General features: G+C 42.7%; 1 protein-coding gene across 1 annotated transcript in view; it reads left to right on the top strand.

Annotated features, from left to right (window-relative positions):
* KCTD16 (potassium channel tetramerization domain containing 16) overlaps window positions 1–22,324 on the top strand; it is a 351,666-nt gene that overhangs the window by 58,005 nt on the left and 271,337 nt on the right. The window lies entirely within an intron of this gene.

The following is a 22,324-nucleotide window of genomic DNA, read 5'->3' as shown; positions in this document are numbered from 1 at the left end:
CGGGTTAGCTGGGTAGGAGGGAGTAGGGTCTTAGTGAGGAGGAAGCGCAGGGATGTTGGGGGGAGGGGGGTTGGGGGGGAGGGGGGGAGGGGGAGGGGGGAGGGGGGGTGGGGGGATGAGGCAGTGCCTCGGGGTCTCTGGACTCCTTGATTCCGGCGCTGCACTGAGGATTTTATATTTATTAATATTTAGTCGCTTCAGCCAAATGGCTTTGCTTTTGTAGTTTAGTCACAGTTCATTCTGTGTCAGCGGCTGGAAATTTAGTGTCTGTCACCAGTAAATACTAAGTGGTACGCATTAGCAACTGTTACTGTGAGTATATTAATGAGAAAAGTGGAAGAGGACGGTCCTATGCCAAGCTTATACTGTGTGAACTGCCTAAGGCTTGCTACTCACTGTCTCGTTTGATGCCAATATCATTCTCTTCCATACAGAGTGCATTACACAAAAATTTCTAATATTTAACCTAAAAAACGTGGCAGTCTCATTTTTCGGCCTAAGAAGTAATATTTATTGTTTGACCAGTGAGTGCGTTGGTTTACAATATTGAATTAGCTAAGATATAGCATATGTACATATTGTTTCAATATATGTGTTAAAGTCTACCTCAAATGTCGTTTCTCTGTTACATAAAAGTATTCCCCAAATCCTCAAAAAGAAATGTTTTAAAAAATTAAAAAGGGCACACGAAGAGCAGTTTTAAAGAACAGTATCATAGTTGCTCTGGCTCATGTACTGTCACAACCACACCTTTGTTGTGATTTTGTATAGGCTATATTTGTAAGCAGAAACACTTCATGAAATTTTCCATTTCTTGGAACTTGATAAAAGGAAATAAGAGTAAACTGACAGTTTGAAGTAAAAGTGTTCAGCCTGTATTACTTTCCTAGTCGGCTCCCTAACAGAGTACCACAAATTGAATAGCTTGGCCAAAAACTATTTTCTCATCTTTAAAGGCCTTAAGTTTAAAAACGGAGGTTTACAGGATGGCTTCCCTCTAGGGAGGGATCTGCACATACCTGTCTCCCGGGTTCTAGTGGATCCTGCGGTCTCAGCGTTACCTGGTTTATAAAAGTATTTTATAAATACCTCACTGCAAACCCTCTCTACATCTTCACATAGGATCCTCCATGTTTGTTCCCACAGATCTCCTTCATTGCTGGTCTATGTTTGTCCAGATTTGCTTTTATAATGCCAACTGTTCATACTATGTGAAGGCATTGACGGCAGCGTTTTAACTTGATGCTTCTTCCAAATTACATTCTTATCCTGGGAACAGGGGCATTAGCATGGCGCTTTGTGAGGACACACATGAGTCCACAGCCCAGCCCAATAGTCTCACTGTATATCTTTATCCACATATAGACCAAGCCTTCTCCTATACATATTGTCAGATGAGCAATAACGTCTCTCGGTTTTGTTTATGTTTTTTTTCTTTTGACTGTATATCCATGCCCCTGTCTGTCTGTTGTCAGGATTGCCAAGACAGTTATCCTGCTGAGGAAATTCCACACAAGTGGAGTCTCCAGGCTGTACTTCGGCAGTCTTGTCTGCTATTTGGTATTGAGTAAATTCCTCAATTGGGTTCGAAGGAGGTCTGATGCGTGCTGAAGGCAAATGCTAAAATAAGAGTTTGTCAGTTTCTGAAACAAAAACGAGAGGTGGTTGAGCTATAAATGAGCATAGGCTTGTTGAAAGGAAATGCTAGTGGATAGATTCTAGCCAGCTGTGGTGTGTCACACTTGTGTAATCGCAGCACTGGGGAAGGCAGAGGAAGGTGGATTGCTCTGAGTTCTAGACCAACCTGGTCTACAAAGTGAGTCCGGGACAGCCAAGACTGTACAGAGAAACCCTGTCTCAAAACAGCAAACAACAACAAACTACGAGCTCTTAAGCACAGATAATCTGTGTATTTTTTCCAATTAGCTGACTTTTAAGATTTAAACTTAGAAAAAAAAAGAGGCATGTTTTCCCTTTTTATTTTCTCCCTTGGAGGGACAAGTTATGGTCACCTAGTGTGGGGGGCGTGATGAGGTAAGCCTTAAGAAGTCCCACAGAGAATGGTGACTGAAGCATCTGCGCCTCCTAAGGCTCCTCAAAGGGTCCTGCTCCACTGCACACAGTGTTGATCCACTGGGGACTCCTGGCACACTAGTGACGTCTCAAAATGGATCCGAGGCTAGGGTGGTGACTGCTTACCCCCTCTCTATGGAAGTCTCCTGAGGTGACCTTGCCCCCTAACATTTCCTCAGAACTGCACCAACCTTAGTGCTTGGGGCTATCATGGAGTGGTCGGATTGGCCCTTCGGTCTTTTAAAGGCTCATACACTGCACAATAAAGTTAGAGCTGCACCTGCAGTCTGGTGTCCGGTGCCTGGTTCCTGGCATCCTGTTTGGGCTCCGTCACCATCCACACCCTTCCCTGGTTCCTGATTCCCGCAGCCTAACCCATACTGCTTTCCATGTGTGTGGATTCTGACGTTATTAAGATCACTTACTATAAAGCTAGCTGAAGTCTTCCTTATATGAAAATTATTTCACTTTAAAACAATCAGAGCCTTGTGAAGTTAAACTTAGGATTTTCATTAAAGTGCACATTTGGTTCTGGGAGTAACAGGCAAACACATTTTAGCATTTTTGTTTTAGATTAAGCAGTCAGGGTGCTTTTTGCTCTTCTGTATTCCTAATTTTGCACAATCTAATGAAGACCATAAATCCCTTACTGTCTAAGATGCTGATTTTTTTCCCCCTCCCTGGAAAGGAGTATAAATAGTTCTTGAACCTTGCTGAAATTTGAGCTTAGAAATATTTAACTTTAAAAAGTATTTTCTTTAAGGTTTATAAGTAGCATTTCTTAGTTTGTGAGATGACTCAGTAGAGTAAGGCACTTGCTGCCAGGTCAGATGACCTGAGTTCTATTTGGTTCTGTGTGGTGGAAGGAAAGAGCAGATTCTAAAAGCTTTCCTCTGGTCTCTACACATACCTTGGCCATCCCTCCTCCTGTATGTAAAAAAAATTAGCCTTAATTTCCTTGTATCTCTCTTATTGCTGCCTAAAATTAAATGTTTCAATATCATGTTCAAATTCTGAGAGGCTCCCCGGAGACTAGCCTAAATTTGCTGAGCTATCTCCAACATTTTTTTCTTTTAAAAAATAAAAAGACCTCTCTTTACAGAAAATCAGGACAGTAAGTATCTCTGAAAGTGACCAAATGCTTCTAATTTGTCTGTCTTCACATGTGAGAATTAAAGTGGTCAGGAAGAGCATCTATGGCCACTCTGGTTTTACAGGGGAGTGTCTAAACTAAAAAGAAGTGAAGGGATGTATTATAAAGACCCAAGAGTTCAAGTGTAGCCTTGGCATTTTTGATCCTCTCAGAGCCTCAGGATTCTAGCTGTCTGCTCCCCTGTTCCTGCCATATACACCCACCATTCAAAGGAAAAGTTCCCCTCTGGCTTGCTTCCTCTGCTCGTGTGACAAACAGTTGTGCCCAGTCTAAGGAGTTTGCCGTGTGTATGACAGTGATGTTAGAATAGGCAGTTTCATCCGCCCATGGGCACTGGAGATCAGCTCAGCCTCTAGATTCTAAAAGCTTATTCCTAAGAGCCACTTCAGTGTGACCCACTTGGCATACGGTGTTGTTAATAAGCTATACATGGTGACAATTCATATACAATCTCATATACAGTGTCATGAATAGCTTGTGTTCTGTCACCACCTGGTTTTATTTACGACGTTGCCTCTAATTTCAGCAAGAAGATTAATAAAGGATGATCAAAATAGATACGGTCAACCATGGCCAAATTGGCTGATGTCAAGTTTATCCAGCATTATTTCTGTCCCTTTCAAATGGTAGGTGACAAAGACTAGATGCTAAGTGATGGGAACAATCTAATTATAGTAGACACTCCATTGGGATGCCTAGTTTATATCCATACTCTGGTACGTAGACCAATGCTGTGTTACAATATTTTTTATTTAACAAATATTTATTGAGATATGTGAGTTGAGCATACAACAGTCCCTTTGATAGTCTAAGCTTGAAGGATCTCAAGTCTCCCATCCCCCTGCAGGCTGGCTGCAACCCAGCCACCTTCTGTTTGCCTGGAGAGAACTCTTCCTCAAGACATATAGCTGGGAAAGGTCACTATGTAGTTTCCATAGAGCCAGATTCAGCACATTGTGAGACATACAAGGCTCAGATCTGCAGACTTGCTGCCTATGAGAATGTTTATAAATATGTCAGTGGACTTAACAGCACCAGTAGATAAGAAGCCTTCATCTGCTTCCAAGGCATGGCCGTAAGCACTGGTGTTCATGGTACGTAGGGTTAGGAACTGGGGGAAGTATAGCTTGAAAATCCTTTGATCAGGGTCAGGACAGGGCTAGTGGATCTGTGCCTAGAGGAATCATCAGAAGCATTAATTTAACGGCCACATCATTTCTCTCTGAAGTCCCTTGCCATGTCCCTACATACTACCCTATGTTTGAGGTATATATTATTTATAAAAGAAAATAAAAATAAAAACCAAAACATCAAAACCTTATGGCTTAAAACACCTATCAACACATTTAGCTTCTTACAAACCCGTAGTCTGGCAGCGACTTGACAGGAACATCTGGCCTTGGCTTGAAGGCAGGGTGTCAGTATCTGAAAGTCCACTCGTATCTAGACTGACATGGGAGGGGATTATCTAGAGCTCTCAATCAGAACATCCATGTGTGGCTTCTTTGTGTGACTTGAGCCATGTCCAAATGCAGTGGCAAGATTCCTAGGACATCTTGTGGGTCAGTAAAAATGCTGCACTTCCATTTCTACATCAGCCTTTAAATAAAGTCACACTTCATATCCACCCAATTGATGGGAACATGCCTCTAATATGATCCCTGACTCAAGAAACGTGGAATTAGACTCTACCTTTTGATAGGTAGACTGTCAAAGATTTTTTTTACATGTTTTAAAACTACCACCTTCCAACAGGATGAAAGTGGGAAAGAACAGCATATATTTAATAGTCAGAGAGGCTGTTCTTCATTAGTAGAATGTCTACCCTGAAAATATTTCTGAACACTTGCAGAGACATTTACTGAAGTACTTATTCTCAATAGCCTAGAAATAGAAACAGTTTAAATCTACATCACACACACACACACACACACACACACACACACACACACACACACACACACACACACATATGCACACACACACGCATGCACACATGGGTGCATATGCACAACAGCCAAAGTGATATGTTATTCAGGTTACTTAAGCTCTATTTGTAACAAAATGGACGAACCTGAAGGCCAAACACAGAGAAGAACCCTGCACAGTCTCCTTTACATGTACAATGTAAAAGCCCAAACAACTTGAATATCTAGAAATAGATTGGTGGTTACAAAGAGGCAGGAGAACAAGCATATTGGAATATGTAAATCATCAGATATGCAGACTGAATAGGATTATGGTTGTGTGTCCTCTTGGAGTTATAGGCAGGTTGATTTCGAGAATTTCATATATGACTACATTATTAACATCATTTATTTCCCATTTCCTCACTCCAACATTTTCTGTGTCCCTCCTCTACTCCCTCTCAAATTCACGACTTCTTCCTAATTATTACTGTGTATTTGGCCACTAGGACTGGGTAACCTATCAGGGTTCATCCCTGGAGGACACCAATTCTCCCTCTCTCAGCAGTTTCCCTCATTCACATGGGCACTTCAACTAACTCGCGGTGTCATTTTTCACTATGAGTAGATTTTTAAGGTACTGTCATTACAAAAGCACGGTGACTGACATGATAGACATTTTCCATTGCTTAGCTGTAGATATTATGTCATTACACATATGACATAAAGCTTCATAGAACATGACTTACATTTATACAATGAGCAGAGGGAAATCTAAGAACAAGTAAAAGGGATGTGTGGCACAGCACACGCTTAAGTGAGAACATTCTGAGTTTTTCCTAGTCCCTGATCTGTGAAGGATGACTTCAGGCTTGCCTGTGTTGACAGTTCTCTTGCTGTTCTGGAGCCACAGCCAGACAGCTGTTATGTGCATGTAGCGATGTCATTCCACTGCAGGGGAATTATTCTAAATACTGCACAGTTATTCCTTATGAAAACGTGGCCTCCACAACAAACACTTGCATCACAGAATCAAACACTCTGGACGACTAGTCTGTTTCTTGTGCCCCTGCGTCAAGTTACTATTTGGTGCTTACTTAGGTCTCTTTGACATATATATTGAGATGATGCTATTTTCTAAACTTTCACATCAGCACAGTGTTTATCACATTCATCTTCTGCCCCTTTCTGGTCCTTAAGCCCTCTTTCCACCCTATTTGTATATAACTTTCAAATCTTTTGATTTGTTTTATTCCTTCACCACATGTGCTTCATTATACAGATGAGGAAAAGATGACACAGGAATTTTTGAGGCTTGTCTGATGCCACACATCCAGCTAGAACTATAAATTTTGTGCTACTGCTCCCTCACATGGATTTAAAATACATCCTAGAAACATGCAACAGTCTTGTTCACTGATGACCAACAACCATTTCCAGAAGATGGTGAGCACTCCAAAAATATTTCCTGAATTATATATGAATGTGTATACCTGATTTTATTGATCTAGCCATCAACTGATGTGCATTTTGGTTTGCATCCACTGTTTAGCTCTTATGAGTGATTCTGTTGTGAACAGGGGTGTACAAATATCTGACACATTGATTCCAATTCTGTTGTGTATGTAATTGGATGACCTTGGTGCATTGAAGAGTAGCATCGCTCTAGGTAATCAGAAATGTGAGGACATGAAGTAGTTCTATGTTTAAGCTGCTGAGAAACTACCGTATTATATTTTCTAATGGCTCTAGCATTCTACACTTCAACAATGTACAAAGGTTTCAATTCTGAGTATCCTGGTTGGTCCATGCTTGTTTATCAGTGTCTCTCCATAGCAGCCACCTCCAATGGGATGAAGTGATGCCTCATTGTAGCTTGATTTACACTTTCTTAAATAATGATGATGTTAAGCCTATCATATATCTTTGGAGAAATGTGTGTTCCAGTCATTTGATAAAAAAGAGATACCCAGGTTCATCAATTTTCTCCACATACCAAAACAATATGAGCATATGATAAGACCTGTTCCCATTGATGTTTGAAATACTATGCCACTATTTTACTTGGATAAGTAAGTCACTTCGAGAAGGTGATATGTTCAGAGTCTGGCTTTTATGCGGTAGAATCAGAATTGAGAGGCAGGCTTAGCTTAGAATCTACGTACTTAACTGTAGCGTGACGTTCTCTCTCTTCTACCCACTCAGTCTTTTTTCAAAGTATCCTCCATGTCTCTCTATGCTGTGGTCCTGGTGGTCTCTTCTGCATGAGATGACAGTACAGGTTACTGAATATCATATGCACATTTCTCACATTTTATCAAGGCGCACATTATCTCAGTTGATTGCAATTGATTATGCCAGTGCCTGAGGTTCAATTTTTAGGAAAGACATTCAGAGTGCTCTTTTGGCCAAGCTAGCGAGTAACTAGGGATTATTTTAGTATGTACAACTATAGATTATAAAAGGAAAACAGAAAGTCAGTTTTAACAATATTGTTTTAGACTTTTACAAAAGCGTGGCCAGGGATAACAGATTACAGTCCCCATCCAGGCCTAGGGAACATGATTGAAAACAAACAGTAAATTATTCGTGCTAGCAGTCAGAACCATTCATCATCCTGAGCATCAGTCCTTTGCTGTGTTAAGCTCTTGAGTGATACTGCAGTTTTAAGAAATAGTTGTAAGGTCTTCCTCATCTTTCTTTCACCTCTTAAACAAAGTAGGAGCTTTGGGCCAGATTGCTTAAGGCAAACACTATGCTCTCCTTGTTCCACCTTTAGCATACCCTGAGTTAGCAAGCAGACTGTCAAAGGCAGCTCACCCAATGTGTTTTACTAACTAGTCCATGTAACTAGTCCACCAACCAGTCCAGCTGGTCAGTTATTGGGGGGCCGAGGGGGGTCGCAACCTGTATTTAAAGATATGGGCGAGAGAGACGCAGAGCTCAAGTGAACAGTTGCTTGTCAAGAGCCGTTTATTGAAGGTAATGGCAGGCTTTTTAAAACCTGCTTTAGGGAGGGCAGGGGTACGCAAGGAGAGTAGTGGAAAAGTACAAAATTTTCTGGGGGTGAGCCCCGGGAACATTTGCAAGGGGAGGGGTCTTCCAGGTGAGACAAAGCAGGATGTCTCTGTGGTTATCTCAGGATCAGATCCCTGTCTTCTCAGGGTTAAGCCGGATGCCTTGCATACCTAATGAGTGGCCCAGCAGGATGTTTGCTGCAAATGCTGAATGGGTGGGGGTCGGCCTCAGGCTGTTTGGTCCCTGGCATTTTACAGCTGCAAATCCTTGCAAAAATGATTGACTTAAAAATAATTGTCTGCAGTTTTCATTTAGAGAAGTCACACTTTATGGCAGTGATGGAAACTATATGGGTACATGGTTCTGAATAGGGAGTGTGGAGGAAACCGGAAGAGAAAACCATGTGTACTGGCCACTTATATTGAAAATATTACCCATAAAGCCTTACTTGGCCTCAGATTCGTCACCATAAAAAATGGTGTTCATGCACACACACATGCACACACATGTGCATGCAACCCCTCACCCCCTGCCACACACACACACAGGGAATGGGAATGTAAGCATCCATATATCCATTCACCGATTTCTCATTGAATAGTTGTGTCAGGCACTGTGCCGATGTTGGAGATAGATTATAACCATAAGGTTAAGCCTGATTTCTTCCATTGAAGAGGTGTTTTGCGACTTTTTCTAAGAAGATGGGAACAAACAAGTATTCACCCCACGGGGGGGGGGGGGTGGGCATGGTATGTTATCATTCTTTGTGCTGGTGAATCAGCACCAATTAAAGTATATAAATTCAGGTTTATTGGGAGCAGCTTAGGGTCATTGGTCAGAAAGAATGGGGCCAGAGAAGTCACCATGCAGGAGAGGCAGGAAAGTGTGCCAGTAAAAAGAAGGGAAAGAAAAAAAAGAAGGGGGAGGAAGGTGAGAGAGGGGGAGGGAGGGAGGGTGGGAGAGAGGAGAGGAGGTGGAGAGAGGACTGGAGAAGAAGGAGGAGGAGGAGGAGGAGGAGGAGGAGGAAGGGGAGGAGGGGGAGGAGGAGGAAATGGAGAAAGGAAAGAGAAGGAAACCAAAATGTCTCGATTATATAGTGAAGGGGGAGGGCAAGCCCCTTCCCCTGGGCTGGGAAGCTCAGGGTAGAGGGCAGGGTATGCCAGCCACACCCTGTAACAGGTAGGGAGTAAGAGAGGCTGGGAGAACCCAGAGGTCAGGTCTGCTTAGGTTAAAGAGGCACCTCAGCTGCTTTTGGGGTCTCAAGTCCAACAGGGCACAGACAACAGACCCAAGAAATGGTTGTACCCAAATGTGCCTGAGGGAATTGATGAGAGGTTACAGCAACATTGGAGACTCAAAAGCAGCTGCACCCCGGCGTAGGACATGCAGCTTGGTCAACAAGACAGTTCCCTGTCCCTCGCAATTGCAGGTTTCCAGCCTTTGGGGAGAAGCCTTGGGGATATTACAAGTCACTGGGCTGATTGAGCAAACCAGGCAAGTTGCACAGGCTTCTCATCCCAGGAGGAAAGGCATCAATTCAGAGGAAATAGCTATGCAGTGAGAGATTAGGCTATCAGTGGTGGGTAGAGATGTGATTCAAATAAGCATTGCTGGGTTAATCTTAACTCTCATTAGGATGTTTCCTAAATTCCACATAAACAGAAACTTGATACTACACAGAACACTTATGTATGTGAGAGGTATGAAAAAATATCACTTATTGGCTAAAGTAATTTTTAAGACTTTTTCCCAGCTATGGATTGTAGATCACTTTTAAGAGTTTTCTGTCAGTTATATAATGCCTTATTCTGGTTCATTATTGTTCTAATAATTATTATATTTATTGAATACAGATTTTTAGTTGGTATTTTAATTTTCATTTTCCTCTTATTCCTTGAACTTTCATTTTTTATTTAAATGGGGAAGGGCTGAAAAGTAACAGAGTTTTTTCTTAAAGTCAAGAATATCAATCATGTTATTAGTATCTTCTTAAACTTAGACTTACAGAATGATGATAAGAAAGAAAAAGGGCTTCTTTTTGTCATCTCAAGTGTAAATTGTATTGACTGAGCATATATGAAGATGTGGAAAAACAGTATTAATGGCTCAAGGTTAGCAAAAATGGACTTTTAATTGCTTCTTTATTAAATAAGTTCAGGTGTCTCTAAGCTGTGTGAGAGGACCAGAAATTGCAAAAAGGTTCATACTTAAGAATCGTGGAGGCTTTTTCAGACCCTTACAGTGTTTAGGAGAAGGCTACTTACTGAGAGTCAGCTAGGAGCTTGCTAGAGTATTATCATCAGCAATGCTCTGTCCAGGTAGATCTCCCCCCCTCTCTGTCTCCCTACCCCCTCTTTCATTTTTTGTTTTTTATGTTATTTATTATAAGTTACTCACATTACATCCTGATTGTTATCCCCTCCCTCACTCCTGTCTTCCCTTTACCGCCCTCCCTCTTTTGCTCTATACCCCTCTCCTAGACCTCTGATGGGGGTGGGGGGGGAGTGATCAAATCACTGGCACCAGAGTTCATGTCAGAGGCAGTCCCCACTGCCCCCTCCCTTCACCAACCGTAGAGAATGTGCTGTCCATTGGCGATATCTGAATAGGGGGGTCTAGGTTCTCTGCATGCATTGTCCTTGGTTGGTGCATCAGTTTGTGCAGGACCCTCTGGGTCAAGATTCACAGGCCTTGATGGTCTCCCTGTGGGCCTTCTGACCCCTCTGGGTCGTTCCATCCCCACTCTGCTCAGAGTCCAGCATCTGACCTGATCCCCTGCTGGGTGGAGTCTCTCAGAGGACATCTATGTTGGGCTAATATCCACTGTTTCTAGTTACATCCATTTGCCTCCAAATTAAAAGATTTCCTTGTTTTTAATAGCTGACTAGTATCCCATTTTGTAAGGAGAGATTTCACAAGAAGATATTTCTTTGCACACACCATTGCTTCCACAGCCATCTGTCTTTACTGGTTGACCCACCAGAAGAGGGTGTGGCTGTGTCAGTGGCTGGCACTCTTCTCAGGGTAGAGCTTACAATTTGGTCAACTGGAAAATTTCATATCGGGAGCTGTCCACAAGGGTAGGAAAGAAGCTCTGGTGGGCTCCACTTTCTTTCTTTCTTTCTTTCTTTTTTCAATTTTTTTCTTTTTTTTTAAATTTTTTTTTTATTAATTTATTCTTGTTACATCTCAATGGTGGGCTCCACTTTCTTCCTTCCTGGGACAACTGAAAGACTTCTTTGACATAGAAGTGACTAGGAAAATGTTTTCATTTGTAACAAAGCTTTTCAAATCTTAGATTTCACTTATTTTGTTGTTGATATATGAGCCTTCTTTGCAACATATCCGTATTTACCACATACCACATATGCCAGAATCTCAGTTGTCCACAGGATGCAACCATCAAGGTCAAAATATGTTATAGCTTCTTTAGTCTTATATCTCTTAGTGGAGAGAAGAAAAGAATATAGTTTCGGCAACTTGTTGCCCAGTGGAGTTTAGAGTTATACATGTGGATGTGGGATTTCTAAATCTAAACTCTTCTTTAGACCCCCTTAAGAGTATTTAGCTGAAAGTGGCCAGCCTGGTGGATAGGAGACAGAGCATCACAAACTCTGGCAAATGCCAGGGGCAGCTTCAATAAAGAATGAGAAGGTCTTCTAGTGCCCCCAATTCCTCATTGTCTACAGAACGAATTTAGCAAGGCATTGACTAATCACATTGTTATTATGCCTAAAGGAACACAAGGAGAAAGTGCCAATGCATGAAGGAGTGAATTGTCAATGATAATGGTGGGGGATAGGTGGAAGCTGAAATTCCATCCAGATGATGTGACGTCACCCTTCCCAACCACGTGCCAGCAGAGCAACTCACAAGAGCTGCCAACCAATACCAACCTTATTTCTTCCTTAAAGAGACAGTCTTCCTATACAGAAGTGTCAAGGAGAAGAGAGAAAACTGCCTATGTACCTATTGAGGTAAGTCTCAATACCTTGCTGTGTTCATACATGGTGACCCAAGTATGTGTACCATTGATTTGCATATACTTTGATAAAAATGATGACTAAATATGGAATTTTATTAAAGCACTCATCTAGAATTTTGGGCCCTTCTAAATGATTCCAGATACCTTTGGAACAAATGGTCTACAATTCATTTACAGAACATGGCCCTGTTTGAAATTTGGATGAACTTGTAACGTCTAGGGAAAAATGCAAAACATGCAAAGGATTTTTTCATACAATTCCCAGGATTCCATGAATTTATAATGTTTCCATGTAGGCCAGGGTTAAGAACTCAAAAGTTTAAAACAAACCATGCTAGGTATTGAGGATGTTTACAGAAGACAGCCTTCCTTTCCAAGTGACTGTGTGGTCAGCTGTGCTACCATGCACATGGCTTTGAGGTCAGCTTCTACTGGGATTGGGGGTGGCTCTGCCAGCATCTTTCTTTATGATACAGTAATCTCATTTTAAGTGACAGGGTTGCCATCTTCCTTGCCCATTTATGAGGATGAAGATGCTATCTTTTCCTTCCTTCCTTCCTTTCTTTCTTCTTTTCCTAAGTGGCTCTAAAGACTTCATGTAGCTCCTGTGTCCAGACTCCTGTGTGCAGGATGAGGCCCGCTGACCACAATTGGGGAAATGCACCAGGAAGGAGCCCCAGGAGCCACAGATTAGATGTGGAGAAGCAGACCCAGAGAGAGCAATGAATCACTTGACTAGAAATGAGCGCTCCTTACCCCTTAGTCACTGGTTCCTTCCTGTCTCCTTTATTATTACCTGAATTGCAGTTCCGATGACCACACTGAAATTATTTGTTTACAAGTTTGTCTGTCTTACTAAACTATGAACAATGACAAGGCAGAGTCCCTGACTTATTTATCTCTGAACCCAGATTCTGTGTGTGGGCAAAGAGGGCTGGCTTTGGAGTCTGACTGTCTACACTCAAACTGATCTCCCTATATACTTGCTCAAGCAGAAGCTTCTCTGAATCTCCATCTCCCCTCTCCTCTCTCTCTTTTGCCTTTTTCTCCATGTCTCTGTTTTCTTTTGTGGTGTGTGTGTGTGTGTGTGTGTGTGTGTGTGTGTGTGTGTGTGTGTGTATGTGTGTATGTGAGACATGTATGTGCCTATGTGTATGTGGGGGTAGGTGCATGTCTACGCATGCATATATGGTGGCCAGAGGTGAGCCTCTGTTGTTCTCCATTGCTCTCCACCTTACTTCTTGGAACAAGATCTGTTCTACTTTACTTTCTGTTTCTGTGATAAACACCATAACCAAAAGCATCTCTGGGGAGGAAGCAGTTTATGGTGGTTACACTTCCACGTCACAGTCTATCACTGAAGAAAGGCAGGGCAGGTTCTCATTAAGCAAGGCATAAACTTGAAGCAGAGACCATGGCAGAATACTGCTTACTGGCTTGCTCCGAGGCTCACATTTAACTACCTTTCTTGTATAGCTCAGAACTACTTACCCAAGAGTGGCCCCACCCACAATGGGCTGGGCCCTCCCACATCAATCATTAATCAAGCAAATGTCCCATAGGCATGCCTACAGGTCAGTCAGAGGGAGGAAATTCCTCAATTCTCTCTTCCCTGACATGTTAAGTCTCAAGATTAGCTGTAGCAAGGGGCTCTCCCCAAACCTGGAGCTAGGTTTCAGCTAGGCTGGCTGGTCAGCAAGCTCTAGCAGTGGACCTTGCGTCACCTCCCAGCACTGGGGTTACAAGAGGGTACTACCATGTTGGCTTTACAGAAGTGCTAGGGATTCAAACTCAGATCTTCATGCCTATGCATCAAGCCCTTTGCCCACTATGCCATCTCCCCAACCTCTCTGTTTTCATACATAAAAAGTCACTTAGTAGGGCTTAGTGTTGACTGGTATTAGTTCCCACAGTACTAACATGTTCATTACCTGCTTATGTGAGACCTTTCTGGGGTAAAAGCAGCACATTTTTTTTCCCGATCTCTTTCTTTGTTCCTTCTGCCCCCTTGCAGTTAATGCTCCTTGTTTTCAGCATGGTAAATGATTATCTCCCTCACCTGACTTTTTTTCTTACTAATACTTTTTCTTATCTGGCACTTAACATATTCATTTCTTATCTAGGATGCCAACTCCACAAGACAACTTTGGATGTTGTTTTGTATCTGTATTTTCAAAACCACAGCAATGTCTAACGAACATTGACTGAATGAATGGATGGAAATAGTCACACATCATGATGAATATAAACATGAACCTTGCAAATTGTCATTTGTATTATACATTTAATGCATGTAATCCTCAATAGTCTTACACATTAAATTCATATAACCCTAACTAGTGTTATGCATTAAACACATATGACTGTCACGAGTGTTATGCATTAAATGCATTAGACCCTCTTAGTATTATTCATTAAGCACATGCACCCTCACTAGTGTTCTTCATTAAATGCATATAATCCTCCCTAGTGTTCTGCATTAAATGCATATAATCCTCTCTAGTGTTAACCATTATGAGCACTATGCATATAGCCCTCACTGGTGTTATGCATTAAGAGTATATAGCCCTCACTAGTGTTATGCAATAAATGCATATAATCCTCTCTAGTGTTAACCATTAAGAGCATGTAACATTCACTATGCATATAGCCCTCACTGGTGTTATGCATTAAGAACATGTAGCCCTCACTAGTTTTATGCATTAAGAGAATGTAGCCCTCACTATTATTATGCATTAAGAGCATATAGCCCTCACTGGTGTTATGCATTAAGAGTATGTAACCCTGGCTAGTGTTACACAGTAAATGCTTCTAACCCTCACTAGAGTTATACATTAAATACACATAACCCTCATTAGTGCTATTCATTAAGCACATGTAGCCCTCACTGGTATTGTACATTAAACACATGTCATCCTCACTAGATTTACACATTAAATGCATGCAAGCCTCACTAGTGTTATTCATTAAGCCCATGCAAGCCTCAGTAGTGTTATTCACTGAACACATGTGACCCTCAGCTTGCCAAATGGACATAGAGCAGCTTTTTTTTTCTGTGGTTGTCTTATGTGTTAGGTTAAAACAAACAAACAAGCAAATAGGGATAAATAGCGAACTGAGGTGCTGGTGTCCAGCAGGCTCTCAGTGAGTACCTGTTACAGAAGTGAGACCTGGTTCCTCAGTTTTTGTAAACACCCTCTCTCCCACTGCCTTCCCTGAACCTCTCCAGCCTCTGAGCTGCCCTTCCCCCAGTTTCTCTTTTTCCTATATAAGCACAGCCATTTTGGCTACATACTCTCTTGGCTCTTGACCTCTTGGCTTCAGGTTTCTCTTTTGACCTCTTGTTTCTTCTCTCTTCCTCTCTCACTCTCCCTACCGCTCTGTCCTCTCATGGCCCAGTCTATTCTACTGGTCTGGTCCAGTCTGCACCCTTCCAAATGCCTGGTTGTGTGCTCCCTTCTATCTACAATAAACCCTGCTCAACCACATACCTAGGAGCGGTTGTGTCCCCATTTTCATTCATTTGGTGCGAAAACCCACAGCAGTGGCATATATGAGCCCCCTTTAAGGGACTCGGCTTCTCTGAACCAAGATGCTGATTTGACTCTCCTACAGTATGTATGAATCTTGTTTCTGCTGGCTTCTGACCCACCATATTTGACTCCCAAGTTCTAGAGTCTGCCTCTTCAACTGCTTCTTCCATCCACTTTATCCAACCATGTGTCTTTCCTCATCTACTTTGTGAGTGTTTCTCTGGCCTCTGCAGCCTGCTGTGCCTTCTAGGACTCAGCATGCATGCACCCTCCTGGCACGCTACACACTATGTTGGCAGCTCTCTTTACTAAGACACTACTTACTCCTCTGTCTCTATTGGGATCTCCCTCTTTCTCAAAAGCTTCTCCTAGTCCTCCAACTCATGGTGCTGCAGTGCTCCCTCAAGTAGAGTGTGTGTACTTTGCAAACCTGCTCCCTCTCAGATCTCTCCTGGAAGTCCTGCAGCCTCGTTACACCCGCCCCCCCGACCCTATACTGCAACTCCCCTTCTCCCCTGGCTTCCTGCCCTGTCTCTTCCTTATGCTATCCTGGGCCTCAAACTTTCTTATACCCTAGCCTGGTTGTCTTTGCTGCCTTTGTTAAGCTTTAGCTATTTGGATAAACTGAGTCATACAGTGATATTCTGTAATGGTGAACTGTAAGAGGATCAGAAAACTAAGGTTTCCATTCTCTGGAACTTTATGGTTTGGTAAAGGTCCCAGTTTCTCTATGGATTTCATTGTGGTTTAAAGTTTTTATTTTGATGCTAAAGGATCTTCAGTTAAATCTTCAACTCCAATTTTAAAGGCTCAAACGTAACAGGGATAAGACTGTAAAACTCCTAATCTTATGAAAGCTACTACCTTGTTGTAAATTGTTAAAGATAATTAAGACATGCAAATTGATGCTCAGTCACTTGTAAATGATCAAATTCATTAATGTAAGTTTGATATCAGAACTATGCTCATGTCATCTAAGAACAAGTGTAATTCATTTGGAGATAAGCTTTATTTACCCTCCTGTTTGTGTTTTTCAAGGTTAAGCCTAAAACAAGTAGCTAAAAACAAGTAAAGTTTGTTTTAAATCAGGTATACTTAATAAACAGCGGTCCTCAAACTCTTCAGATATCTGCTAAATAAGGTGTTTAAAGTATTTAATGAAAAAGCATCCCATGGTAGACAGAAATGCCAGATTCTGGGAGTGACTCTAAGCTCTCCAAAGACGATAGGGCACAAATGACTCTACCTGGTTTGTGGTAATGCTAATCACATTGCAAAACTGCCCTATGCCTCTCCTGCTACCTGAGGCCTGCCCACACAGTGGACACAGTTGGCTCGACTGATGTACTCTGCCTTGTAAAAGTAGGTCAGTTTCTTCCAACTTCTTCCTCCATAGTAAGGTCGTTCGGACCTTCTGGGTCCAGCAGCTGAAGGATGACGCTGTCCTGTGTAGCAGCTGAGGATGTCATGCTGTCTGGTGTGACAGCCAAAGGTCTGGGTCTCTGCCTCGAAACAAAGCCGTCAGGACCACCAGAGCCTAGAGTAACTGGCTGGAAGTACAGCCAAGAGAAGACAGGGAAGATATTTGCTGAAACTGTTGCATAAGCTGAAGTGGCTGAAACTTCAGTGCCATGGCCACTCTCCTCAGTGGGCTGTTGACTCAAGCCTGTGGTGGAAGTCTGTGCTTTGAGTAGGAATGGCAGACTGAGGGAAAGAGTTTTATATGCTATCATGGAAGTGGCTTTATTGAGCAGCTTAACAGAATTAAACTAAACATTCTTGGCACTTGATCCTCCATGAACCCTTTTACTCCAACAAGATATCATTCACTGTTCTTTTCCCACACCTGAGATTCCCCAGATGCCCCCCCCATGACACATGTAAACCTATTTGCTTTTCTGTACATAGAGCCTTTTCCTCTGTTCTTCGGATTCCACCTGCCTTTCAGGGTATAAGTGACCTTGCTGGCTGTGACCTTTCTCTTAGCCTTCACTGCATTCACTCCTTACACCTTGAAACCATCCAGCTTTCTTCCTACTGGGATTCTTTAAGGAGCATTTACCTTTCTTTGTTGAGGTATTACTAGCCTTCTCCCTCTGCAGATGGGCCCGTCTCTAGGCTTGTGACAGTCATTCTGAGGACCTGGACTCATTTTTCTTTCTGCCATTTCATAGGATCAGACTGCCAGTTGCTGTTTCTGAGTAAATGCCTGGATTACACCTATATATCTGCTTATAAGATTTATTAGCAGAGAAGAAATTTAAGGCCTGCCTCTGATAGTGTGCTGAAAGTTATTGAGGATTTTAAAAAAATATGGTCAGTACCTGAGAATTTCCTTTTTCCTCCTTTTGTAAAAGGCCAAGCAATGACTTAGCACATGTGTGGAATTGAGCTTGAATCAATATTTCTTGAGGCCACACTGAGATGTGGTCAGTTTCATACAGGGTTTGGAAGGGTGTGTCAGGATGGTGTGCCAATGGAGATTTCATTGCTCACTCTGTTTGGGGCAGGGGGAGGGTGGCTTGAGACTTAGGATGTACAGAGACACAAACAATTAGAACCAAGTTTTCCTTCAGGATCCTGGTGGATGAGCAGTGATAGTCAGGACAACTTCCTTGTGCCCAGTGCAAGAAACCGTTCTTACACTGCCCCCTTCTGTCACTTTGCATTGCTAATAGCAGTGACTTCCCAGGTCTGGCTTGGTGGAATTTTCAATTTTAATAAATGGTTGTTAGAGGCAGAGAGGGATGAACACACGTTCAACATAATGGGTATTTTATTCTTTCAACTTCTCCCTACATGTAACACATCAATTTCATAGTGATGTATTACTTAAATTGTATTTTAACTGGACTTCATACACAGGATAACAGATGAAGTCAAGGGTCATAGCAAGGCTAATTAGACACACTTATTTGTGTTCAGTGGGGGCTTCTTGTTTGTTTGTTTGTTTGTTTGTTTGTTTCCTTTCCTGAGTTTTGAGATTTCTTGCCTTGAAAGTCAGAGTGGAGACACTGAGTGGTGTACTATGGCTCTTTCATTGGTGACAGAAATTCTTCATTTTCAGACTAGAGTAAAAGCCGTGAATGCTGGTCCCTCATACACCCACAGCGTCACCACTACTGTGGCTATCCCTGTCTATGAAAGGGTCCTCTCAAGACTTTTATCTAGTTCTCTATCGCTTCTCCCTTCCTTGGGCGCTTACTTGACTATATGTCTGAAAGCAGTAAGGTCAGGTAGCAGAAGGCGTCGAACCCATACTGAGGACTTTGGGCTATATCCTACAAGCACCCGGAGCAGACTAAGGTAAAGGAACAATTAACATGAGGGCGACTGATGACATCTTTATAAAGATAGCAAAGTCGGCTTGTGTCTAGTGAACTGGGATGATATAGCTTAGAAAGAGAGTAAAGCAGTGAAGTAATGCAGGACTGTGGGTGTCTGCCCCTCCCCAGTACACCCGAAATCCCAGCCATCTTTCCTTCCCCTCTTCTCCTTCACGTCCACTGAGCTACGTGTGCTGTATCGCTGCATCCCTGCAAGTTCATTTCTTTCATTTCCCTCCAGCCAGCGTTGCCACTCTGACTACTTCCCATCACCAGCACGGGAGCCCAAGTCATCTTTTAAAAAAAGCAAGTGAACACAAGTCCTCACTGCAGCTAACCTGGTGAGATCTGTACTTGTAGTGTGTGGCCGATGAGAGCCCATGTAGCTTAGCCTCTGTCTTCTTTTTGGGATCACCACCCCCTTTTTCTTTCTGTCTACAGCCACACGTTCTCCAGATGTCTCCGTTCCTTTAACAAACCCAGCTTAGCCTCACCTCAGACCTCGGAGCATCACTCCTTGTTTTTTATCTCTGCCCAGAACACAGTTTCCAGAAAATGACATGGTGGACGACTTGTCTCACAGAGCCCAGCCCGCAGTGTTTATCCACTTTCCTCTGCCTCGCCGAACTTACCCTGCCAGGAGCTCACAGACAGCATAGCTTTTGGGGATTATCTTGATTATTTGTTTGTTGACTTGACTAGACTCTATGTTTGATGTCTGTAATGGGAGTTTCATAAAGGCAAAGACCTGTTTATCTTATTCACGTCTGCACTCCCAGACTGAGCAGGTAGTTTAGAGCTTCAACTGGCTCATGGTAAGTTATCAATAACTATTTGTTGAGTAAAGAAAGAAAGTTAAAATAAAAAAAAAGCACGAGATAAACAAATGGAAAAGAACAGATGGTTGAGAGATTTGAAGGGAGAACAAAGTGGCTTGATTTGGTGACAGGAGACTGAGCACCAGTGGAACGATGCATTGTGTGGATATCAAAGACCCTCTGAAGGCCCGTGTGTTAAATGTTTCCCCAGTACTGAGACAGTGATAGTCTGAGAAGTAGGGTAACAGGGTTTCAGGTCACTGGTGATTGCCTCCTCTTTAGAGGCTTATGAGATGCTGGCCTCTTCCTCTTTCTCTCATTGTTCTCTGACTTGTGTAAGGTGCTTTACTCTGAAAAATACTCTTGTTTTCTATAGTCCTAAAGCAATGAAGGCCAATTGATTATGGAGTAGAACCTTCAAAATTGTGAGCTAAGACAATCCTTTTTTTTTTTTTTTACTATGTTGTTTAATTTTCCCAGGTGTATAGTGATAGTGGTAGAAAGTGTTTGTTGTCAACTTGACTGCATCTGGAATAAACTAAAACTCAGATGCTGTGCACACCTGTGAGGAATTTTCTTAATCAGAAGCAGAAAGACCACCCTATATCTGGGCCTCACCTCTGTGTGGCAGCCCAGGCAAAAGGGCAGGCTAGAAGGCAGCTTTGCCTTTTGCCTCCTTGTCATCACTCTCTATGGCAAGTTGGTTTATCCCCTCACTGGGCCTGGTATTAAATCCTTCTTCAGCATTCCAACACAGACTGAAGCCCAGCAGCTCTTCAGAAATCCTTTAGGATGCCAGCACCAGCAGGGCACTGCTAAGACATCTGGTGGTGCAAACTGAGCAAATCTCCTCCAGGAGATAGGGGCAGGCTGGACTGCCTGAAACAGCAGAAAGCAGACCAGCTACCAGATTCTTGATCTCTTCTGTTGTGAGACAGCCGTCATTGGAGTATTGGACCACATCTATCTATCTATCTATCTATCTATCTATCTATCTATCTATCTATCTATGCTGTCGGTTCTGTTCCTTTAGACCATCCCGACTAAAACAATGTATCTCTGTGGTAGAAGTAAACAACTTAGTCTCTAGGAAGCCCCTGAAACTAACCAGATTCATTAGGCCTCTTTTTTCTTTTTTCTTTTTAAACTGGTAAGAAGGAAAGGATTTTTAAATTAATTTATTCAGATTACATCTCAATTGTTATCTCCTTGCTCGTCTCTTCTCGTTCCTACCCCTCCTTCTCCCTATTCCCCTCCCCTAGGTCTGTGACATAAGGGGACCTCCTCCCCCACCATATGGTCACAGCCTATCAAGTCTCATCTTGGTAGCCTGCCTATTCTTTCTCTGAGTGCCGCCAGATCTCCCCACCAAGGGGAAGTGGTCAAATATGAGGCACCAGAGTGCATGTCAGAGTCAGTCCCTGAGGCTTCCTCTTTCTAAGAATGTATAACAAGTAAGCCCCTCTAGGAGATTTGGGCAAGCTGGGCTGCCTAGAATCAGCAGAAACCAGACCAGCTACCTGGAAAAGGCTTTGACAGTCTGAATTGTCAATCTAAAATCTGCTGGGCCGTCTGTAAGTTGTCCATTGAGCTCCAGGTTTCTAGCTCAAATGGCCTGTTACCCCTGTTGGAATGAACTGATGTAGCTGTCTTTGAGTCATTTCTGTTTCTTTTTTGCTTTGCTTTTTCTTTTCTTTTCTTTTCTTTTTTTTTTTCTCAAGACCGTGTTTCTCTCTATAGCCCTGGCTGTCCTGGAACTTGCTCTGTAGGCCAGGCCGGCATCAAACTCATAGAGAGCCTCCTGCCTCTGCCTCCCAAGTGCTGGGAAGCATGTGCCACCACAGCCCAGCTCATTGCTGTTTGAGTAATCCTTTACCATAGCCATGTAAGCAACTCCAGTAAAATTCCTAGTCTTCTCCAGGGAAGAGCAAACCAATCAATTATTCATTGCTGAATGGTCAACTGCGAACACACACACACACACACACACACACACACACACACACACACACATATATATATATATATATATATATATAGAGAGAGAGAGAGAGAGAGAGAGAGGGACTCCATCGATTGAGATCTCCTGTTGCCCTATCCCTCCCTCATATGGTCCAGTAAATCACACTCCTCGCTCCAACCTTGCCTCCTTGGAAGAAAGCCTCCACTTTCCTGGAATTCCTGAGGATTGCCCCAATCCCCTCACCTGGAGCTACCAGCCCCCAAATCCAGCAGGTGGCAGACATGTAATTTTCCTTTCCCTGCAATCTTTAAAAACCATGCTCTCTAATAGTTGGGGTGGGACTTCCTCTGGCCTCATCCTTTGAGGCTGCTGAACTTGCCCAGGAGCCTCAGTTCCCAAATAAACCTGACCTTTTTATACTTTTAATCTGGTTTGGATTTGCTTATTTCATAGGCAGAGGTAGCCCATTATATCTTGTCCAATCCACGCCCCTCTGGGCCCTCATTAGTTGACTCTTTTGTTCTTCTTGTAGAACTCTTGTCACTTCT

This window comes from Acomys minous (genome assembly GCF_964271855.1).
Source record: "Acomys minous genome assembly, chromosome: 4".
Classification (NCBI taxonomy): Eukaryota; Metazoa; Chordata; class Mammalia; order Rodentia; family Muridae; genus Acomys; species Acomys minous.
This window is presented reverse-complemented; position numbering and strand designations above follow the sequence as displayed.